This window comes from Ptychodera flava, chromosome 5, assembly GCF_041260155.1.
Source record: "Ptychodera flava strain L36383 chromosome 5, AS_Pfla_20210202, whole genome shotgun sequence".
Classification (NCBI taxonomy): Eukaryota; Metazoa; Hemichordata; class Enteropneusta; family Ptychoderidae; genus Ptychodera; species Ptychodera flava.
Genome location: NC_091932.1, coordinates 46,763,780 through 46,772,616, shown reverse-complemented (window position 1 = coordinate 46,772,616; position 8,837 = coordinate 46,763,780). Strand labels below are relative to the sequence as shown.

The following is an 8,837-nucleotide window of genomic DNA, read 5'->3' as shown; positions in this document are numbered from 1 at the left end:
CCTTCATTTCATAATAGTGATAACCCCTTACCAAAAAAACATACTGGAAAGTAGACGTAATGTATACTCAGACCCTGTGAAAAGTATCATTTTGGAAAAATTTGTAGTAAATGCATATACTTGAAATCCTACTGCACATGCCTCAGGTAAGAAAAAATTTGAACAAAGCTGCCCCAAGAAATAGTTTGTAGTGTCCGAGTACGCTCAGTCCCTACAACTGTGCTGCAAATCTTCATGAGAGTGTAAGGTTAGAATTGTCAACAGTTCCAAGGCTATGCGAAACCTACATAACTTTGCAATAGCCATGGTCTTTGCCAGAGTTCATCATGACAGAGTCTAAACTTAACTGTGCACTCTAAGCAGATAACTGCAGTCAAAGTCAGAAGTTGCAAAGAAAATTTACAGCAGAGTCTAAGTCAGATATATGGATAGTGTGGGTACGCTTCAAGTGTACACTCCGACTGGATGGCTAACTGACTTCTGAAATCAGGGAGTGAAATTGCCACAGATTGAGACAGCACATCATTTCACACATTGCTTGTGCCAACTTGTGGTATTCACATATTCTTTAATGCTCAACCATTTCATCCAGGAGACTACATATAGAGCTGACACAACTTGCCTTCGCATGACTATGAAATAGCATGATGACAAAGTGTTCTAAGTTTGTGTTCTTCTTACACAAGAACTGCACTTCAAAAACTATATCATTGTTTGCAATCATGCATGATTTTTTTACAGTGTTTCATCTAGAGAGGGGGACAGGGGGATTCCCCTCAGCTGACATGTTGGCACCCCCAGTAATTTGTCAAGGGGGGACCTGCCCCCATGAAATGGCGCCAGTCACACCTTAGAGATACAGGTAAAACACATGCATGAACTGGTGAAATCCCCCCTAAATTTCTGGTAAAGGGGGACCCCCCTGTTGATTCCATCCTAGATGAAACACTGATATTAAATAAAACTGCATCTACAAAATATTTAATATACAGTAAATTCATCTTTATTTAATTTTAAATCAGGCACATTGCATGGTCCAAATCAGTCTTTTCAAATGTATTAGGAACGTGAAAAACAAAGTTACAATCTTTGTTGAGTGTAGCAACAGAAACCATTACCTCATAAAATTGGCTTACAGGGATGGCCACAACTGCTTGTTTTTCTTTATGTAAAGTTAAATATGTGGAATGGAACAGTGAAAAGACTGTCAGTCACAATGTTTTCTTTCATCTCTTCAAATTGATTTATGACAGCAAGATGTTCTACCCTTTTGCAAACACACACATCTGAACAGAAAACTGGATTGGGACAATAAAGTATGCACTTTACCTTCATACTTGTTGTACATAATGAAACAAATTTTTAAGTAACGTGGTCAAGCAGAAATAGCCTGTACTTAGGATATTACCTGTAAATTCAGTAGCATTCCGTACCTTTCTTGAGGGAGATCATTCACAACAATGTAAACAGGCCAAACACTGAATTTTTATGAACAGAAAAGTGCTACACCATCAAAGTTGATTTGAAAAGAGACATATAGTCCTGGTTTTTCTTTTCATCATCAGTTTGGATGAGAATCCATCTGCTTGAAGATGCTTCTTGTACAGCTTTTCGTCCAGAACATCTTGTATGTGTTTGGTATGATTCTGTTGTGTCTTAAATATTGCAGACCACTATGTTTGCCTTCTCCTCTACAATAAAGAATATAAGCAATAAATTATCTATATACTGCATGTTCTGCAAAGCTTCATATTATTATAAATGCCCCCCCCCCAATAGTATCCTTGTTCACTGTATGCAATAGTTGTATATTTTTAATATGCATGTACAATTGTGTAATTCAATAAGCTTTACAATCACACTATTAAACAAAATATGACTTCTCTTAAATTGTGTCCTTTGTTTAGTCTACTGCAAGGCAGATTTTCCTATTTCTACATTCTGTACATTGGCAAATAACAATGTCTAAATTGAAAATCTTCAATCATTGGTTATGTAATTTTGAGCTACATACTGACAAAGCAACATGGTTTTAAGAAGCCTGTATGTCATGTGAAAACCAACCTATGGAATTATGTCGATCAATACTCTGTGCAGTAGATGGTTGATTTTTGCAATTGGCTCTATCAAATTCAGTCCATTCACGCATTTAGAAACAAACTATGCTGTCCGAGCATAAATAATTTAGGGCAAATAACACACGCATCTACAGTTCAATACCTTTTTAATTTTTGCTGAGAAAACACAGTGTATGGAAAGTATTAAAAGTGAGGGGTGACTGAGCAATTGATTTAAAGAATTTAGGATGTGAATAGTTATTTTTAATCACGCAAAAGAATATGCAACATATCAAAATATTGGACTACTTACGTGAGAATCAATGGCGTTGAAAGCTGCTCCACTATCGGTAGTCACCAGTACGTCCGCGTTCCGGTTCTGCCATTTGCCTCTCCGACCATTTCACTCTCGCAATCATCTAGTTCAGAGTTGTTGTCAATGTCAGTTTGCTGTTATACCATCATAAACTCGTAATAACTGGTTATCATTTCGTTATGTGGAATTTCGGTATGCACATCGCTGCAAATGCCGTTTCGAGGTGACAACGAAGGCGTATCACTGCACTGTGCCACGCGTACAACGCGTACGATCACTAGCTGTTTCTGAACCATATTGAAGCTTCGATATGAAGAGACACGTTGTCACCAGTGGCTGCTTCTGAGCTTGCGAAACACTATGTCATCGTTGCTGTTCCATCGCCATCTTGTCATTCGTTGTAATCCTTTATGTGGGCTTTTCAAATGGCAAAGGTAAAACAGTGATCGTTTTTCTTGTAGTTGATCGACGATATTGTTCCTTGTTGTTTACTGCGTCCGCATGTTTGTATGATGAATGGTACCGTATGCAACACGCATTGCCGTTGGCTCTCACAAAGGTCAAGGGTCAGTGTCACTTCGTTCAATATCCAACTATCATAATAGTTTTCGCTTGGGAACCAATTTGAGGGATAATTTTTGTTCATTTGTTAGTTTAAACTATAAAAACTGGTGATTCACTTAGTTTGAAATTATCTAAAGACCTTATCACTGCATTACGAATCTAACCAATGACACGCAATGTTTTAATTCTGGCGGTACTGCGCACGCGCAAATTGTCCCGGAGCGGGTAGATTTGGAGACTGGATTTCAATCAACAGCAGCTGAGAGCAGTGTAACCGTATCGTCCGCAAAAACTCATTCTAGCGAACTATAAATCGTCTAACAATGGGAAAATCAAGAGGCAAGAAAGTATCTACTCACTTTGGTGACCATGGTAAGTATTCAATATGAAGTTTTATGGTTTCAGTCGTGCAATATTTCGAGTCATCGTTATTCATCGTATGCACTGGTAGGCATATGCATTTGACCTTGGTTCATGGATACACAAAACCGGCCAAAACCCGACAATCTTTGTATCTTAACTATGATCAGACCTAATTCCATACATTTTGAAAGACATTGAGGTATAATATCCGCACTGAACCATGATTATAAGTTAGAAAATTTGTATCATTGTCTCCACAATGTAAGGAAGGGTTACGTAATAACAGACCATTCAAATTCCACGGTATCAGTGATTGTCCGTTAATTCCGAGCTAGCCCATATCACGTGCATCTTCAACCAATCATTTGTGACAATTCCGTGGATTGCATGGCCACAGCATGACAGACCCAGAAAACATGTTATCAATGGACCATGCAGCTCTATCATCATATTTTCGTTAAATCAACTTATATTAATAAATGTGAAATTTATGAAAGAGTACACTGCAAATACTGTAATTGCTTTTAAGACAGAACTTATTTTTCGATTTCGTAGCAAAAATTTTACCTGCCTATGCCATTCTGAGCAGTACAGGTTACTGATGAAGTTCTTCATAGTGAATGTGTTTTATATTTTTTAGAAACTGCATTTTTGTGAAAGTTGTCAAGTACTTTGATTACATAAATATTGTAATAAACAAGGTCACATACTAATTTTATTTTTATTGCATTCAATATTTCTTACAATGAAGATGCTGGCAGTTATACCTGGTTCAAGAGTATTTACTTATGAACAGCAGATGAACAATGCAAGGAATAAAGGAATACACTGAAAGAGTCTGGGACCAAGGCAGCACTCTTCCTGCTGCAATGCTTCTACAAAACAAAGGATCTGGTTGGAAAAAAACTTGATTGGAGCTAACTGTCGTGAAAGCATTGATCCTAATACTGTTTCTGCAATTATTGGTAAGTGTCATATATTCCTTTCTCTTTCCCTACAAGCACCTCACATAGTGCAATGAGTGTAACTTTATGTGAAATTAACGTATTTTGTATTTTTGCTCACATGAAGTCCATGCTGACTATTGTTATCTAACTATTGATCAACAGATACTGATGGAAGCAGAAGTGACGATGGAGATGGCAGTATCCATGGCAATACATTTCCTGAGCATTCTGGTGTACAAATGGATACTGATATTGACTGATATAACCAACAGTGAGTGAAGCATTCCATGAATCTGTCAAACTTGTTTCAACACAACGAGACTTCATACTCAGAGAACATTTCATCATTACATTTTTCACAATGCAAGTACAGTGAAACCTATCCTTAGAACAAACTATCTCAAACTGTGCAATCATTTTTACTGGACTGCTGTTTTCACATTTCACTATTTTACAGAAAAGATATGTACATTAACCTTATAATGAAGTGTGACATCACTCAGGACAGTACATTAAGCAATTTTACTATTTATCAACATGCTGAACAATGCAAGTTTGGATATTTTGTAAAACCTTTTCACTTCCGACAGTACTTTGATAATGTTGTCAAAATACAGTACTCATGCCGATAAAACAAACTTCTGAGAAACTGTATTTTACCTCTTTGTTTCAAACTGCTGAATTGAACACAAGAATTTTATTTCTTGCTCCAGCTTCAACAGTGTCATACTGATTTTTTCACACCATTTTGTACATTCAAGTTTTTTGTTGAAATTGTCAATTATAATGATATTTTTAACTCTGCTGTTTGAAATATTAATCTTATTTGAAGATTTTTTTTATTACACAAGTGCCGATAAGTGCTAAAATTAATGGCAAATATTTTGATGTATTGGTTTATAAGTTAGTCTGTCACTTACGATATCCTAATTTAGTGTTCCCTCTAAGGTTTTGAGAGGGTGCGCAACAGTGTTCTCCCCGGGATTTTTTTACAAGGGGGCGAAGACGTGGTGCGAAGCACCACAAGCGACCGCGTAAGCGGTCGCGGGGGGAGGTCAGGAGAGGGGTCTCCCCCCTCCTGTTGTTGGAGCTTTTGAAAAACAGAGATTAAAATGGTGTTATTTGGTGGCACTTGGGGAGTATTTTTTCAGATTTTTTTCGTATAAAAAACTCAAAGGAAAAGAAATCTGAGACAGTGTTCCATAACTTTTATTACAGTTCACTGATTTCAATTATGAAGATTTCATTTTTTGAAAACGAAAACGTAGCGAGAGACATACATTTATTCATCGATGTCAAAATTATCACCATAACACTCAGGTTTGGGGAGCATTTTTCAGATTTTTTCGTACAAAAAACTCAAAGGAAAAGAGATCTGAAACAGTGTTCCATAACTTTTATTACAAACGAAAAACATAGCGAGTCTAGAGACATACATTTATTCATCGATGGCAAAATTATCACCATAACACTCACGTGTTCTCATCCTGATACAAGTCCGACCGAGCCTAAAATTTTGGAAGGAATACACAAACGAAATTGTAACCTCCTATAAAAACTTCAGTGTACTCTGCTGTCCTTGGTTACCCTCAAGCTCTTGCCATGTTTACTCAGCTAAGTCGGTTACCTAATGCACGGTCCCTATGGAGGGACCGTGGCTAACGTAACGTTACGGACTGAGCCATGCAAATATGGCTGCCTTCGATGAGTTGCACATGGGCTTATGATCTCGGATGACATCACAAACTCGCGAGATTTGCAAGATCGATGAGAATTACGTTTGCAGTCTGCAGGATCGACGCTCACGCTCGCATTTTGCTTGTAAATCACTGTCAACTTTTTTTCCCGTACATTTTATTGTTTTATTTTTCAAAAAAATAAATCTTTTTCATTTCTGGCAAGGGGGCGCTCGGAATTTACAAGAGGGCGCCACGCCCCTGTTACCTTATTCAGGGAGAACACTGCGCAACTTGAGATACGCCTGATTGCCTCACAGGTAGGTCCATTCATTTATATGCTAATTTATTGAGGCACGTCACACCGTACAATGAACGTTGGTGGCAACTGCGCCGCAAATGGGCGCTAAACTCGAAACACGGAAGTAAAATCTTCGCTGAGATCGCACATTTCGCCCCGAGTTATCGTTTCCAAAACTAATACCGATCGAAATGACTGAGACTAATGTTGCGCAAAACATGAAATTTCACTGCGAGAGCAGTCGGAGACACTGCGCAAGTAGCGCGCAAATAAGCCTTAGCGGGAACACTGATCCTAAATTGCTCATCACAAATTTTCTAAAAATACAAGAGTTAGAATTTTTAGGACACAAATATTTGAACGCACACAACAGTAATGGTAATGTCATCTTTCAAAATATGCATTGTTGTTGTTTATATCTTTCACACTGTTATTAAACTATGATCACTGTTGTTTAATTAAGCAATAAGATTTTTTCAGTGTGTGCTTTGAATAAGAGACAGGAAAATGAGGTGAGTGTTGCTGTTGACAATCAACATCAAGAGACTAAGGTAACTTATCAATACTGCATGAATGAGTAACCCCTATCGATCACACCCCCCCCCCCCCCGCAGTCGATGTGATAATGGATGACTAGCATATACATTATGTGTACTTGTTTATGCTCTACGAAATCAAGTACGCCCTGTGTACACTTTTTTACCCCTCCACAACAAGTACACTCCATGCATACTTTTTTCACGGAGGTTCCCTAAAATTAAGTACGCTCTACGTATACAAAAGCGTTCCAATATTGGATAGCTTTAAGTAGCATCACATTGGATTCTGTGTACTATATAGGTACACTCTATGTGTAAAACATGTATCTTTTTTTCTTTACTGATTCTGTACAAAGATAATACATAGTTTTGAGAAATATGTACACTTCACGGGCTACATAAAGTAGGCAAAATGTAGGGTGAATTTTGGTAAGGGAAGCAAAAACAACTTGTTAACAAGCAAAAGAAACGACTAGATCCAGCATTCAAAGAGTCTGAAGCAAACATAAAACAAAAAATGAGAGAAGATCATGACATGAGAAAATGTAGAAAGACAAAAGGAGATGAAACTTAAGAAAAGGATGCGACAAAATCAAGCATTCAGAAAATCTGAACTGGATTTAAAACAAAAAATGAGACAAAATCCAGCATTCAGAAAATCTGAACTTGAATTAAAACAAAGAATGAGACAAAATCTAGAAAAGAGAAGGGCAGAAAGACGCAGAGAGACTAAACTGAAGCAAAGAAGGAGACAAAATCCAGCATTCAGAAAATCTGAACTTGAATTAAAACAAAGAATGAGACAAAATCTAGAAAAGAGAAGGGCAGAAAGACGCAGAGAGACTAAACTGAAGCAAAGGATGCGACAGAATCCAGCATTCAGAAAATCTGAACTTGAATTAAAACAAAAAATGAGACAAAATCTAGAAATGAGAAGTGCAGAAGGACACAGAGAGACTAAACTGAAGCAAAGGATGCGACAAAATCCAGCATTCAGAAAATCTGAACTGGATTTAAAACAAAAAATGAGACAAAATCCAGCATTCAGAAAATCTGAACTTGAATTAAAACAACAAATGAGACAAAATCTAGAAAAGAGAAGTGCAGAAAGACACGGAGAGACTAAACTGAAGCAAAGGATGCGACAAAATCTAGCATTCAAAAAATCTGAACTGGATTTAAAACAAACGATGCGACAAATCCAGATGCCAGAAATGTAGAAAGGAAAATGGATGCAGCTGTAAAGCTTAAGGCCAGATTAAATCCACGTTATAAACATCATGAACTTGAACTGATTCGCCAAAGACGTAGTCACTCTGCATACAAAGAAAAAAAAGGAGTAAAAAAACTCGCATTCAAGGGCTAGCAAAAGATTACAAAATCAGGCAATGACACATGATTTTTCTAGGCAAGTTTGTGAGACAAGAAGCCAAACAGAATCTGAACAGTCACTGTCAAGCAGACAAAAGTTTGGAACTAATATAGAAGAATGTATACAAATATTTCATAAGAAGATAGCAGTGGGACCCATTTATGTGTGCACATGCTGACACCAAACATGGTTCGAACATAGTGTTTTTGAAGTAACTGCAAATAAATTAATCTGCATAAGTGATGAACTGAAACAGAAATGTTTTACTGCAAGACGGTCTTTAAATGGCAAAAATGGTTGCGTAACACATGTCTGCAGTCTTTAAGACACAACAAGATTCCAAGATTATGTCATATTAATGGACTAGGGTTTCAAGACAAACCACCATAATTGAATTTACATCCTCTTGAAGAATGATTAATTTCACTGAGAATTCCATTCATGACACTTTATGAACCACCACGAGGCAGTCAGTATCAGTTCCTTGGATCAGTTGTCAATGTTCCTGTTGATATTGCTCCAACAGTGAAGTCTTTGACAAGATTACATGACAGTGCAGCAACCATTCCAATTAAGTTAAAAAGGAAATGAACATACAAGACGTGTGTACTCCAACAAAATGTTAGACCAGTGGCTGTTCTTTGTGCTTTACGTTATCTGATGACAAAGTCTTTGTATAAAAATGCAAATGTAAATATTGAT

General features: G+C 37.2%; 1 long non-coding RNA gene across 2 annotated transcripts; it reads left to right on the top strand.

The window, feature by feature from the left end:
* Positions 1 to 3,048: 3,048 nt before the first annotated feature.
* LOC139134126 (uncharacterized) lies at positions 3,049 to 6,688 on the top strand. 2 transcript variants are annotated; one of them, XR_011552733.1, is made up of 4 exons: positions 3,049 to 3,309; positions 4,052 to 4,265; positions 4,410 to 5,183; positions 6,505 to 6,688. It is a non-coding gene; the product is annotated as an uncharacterized lncRNA (long non-coding RNA). The 2 variants fall into 2 exon arrangements; XR_011552732.1 differs by lacking the exon at positions 6,505 to 6,688 and having other exon boundaries at positions 3,096 to 3,309; positions 4,410 to 5,305.
* Positions 6,689 to 8,837: the final 2,149 nt, after the last annotated feature.